Source organism: Penaeus monodon, chromosome 28 (genome assembly GCF_015228065.2).
Source record: "Penaeus monodon isolate SGIC_2016 chromosome 28, NSTDA_Pmon_1, whole genome shotgun sequence".
Lineage (NCBI taxonomy): Eukaryota > Metazoa > Arthropoda > Malacostraca > Decapoda > Penaeidae > Penaeus > Penaeus monodon.
In genome coordinates, this window is record NC_051413.1 from 7,585,068 (window position 1) to 7,585,270 (window position 203).

Sequence of the window (203 nt, forward strand, 5' to 3'; positions counted from 1 at the left end):
CATCGCAAATCAAACCGCTTCCGTCATCACGCGGGCGCTTAGTACTGTTAGTTTCTGTCAGCCGCCACCAAGTGAGGGATGTGTTATACATACTCCGCTCCCTCTCTCTCCTCCTCATCGCCTTGCCACCTCTGCCTATCGATTGGCTTCCCTTCTCTTCTCCTCCCGCTCGCAGCATCCTTATTTAATTTCCAGCCCGTCAC

The 203-nt window shown here is 53.7% G+C and overlaps 1 protein-coding gene across 1 annotated transcript in view; it reads left to right on the forward strand.

Moving 5' to 3' along the window:
- Positions 1-203, forward strand: part of LOC119591351 (diacylglycerol kinase theta-like) — an 81,122-nt gene that overhangs the window by 26,560 nt on the left and 54,359 nt on the right. The window lies entirely within an intron of this gene.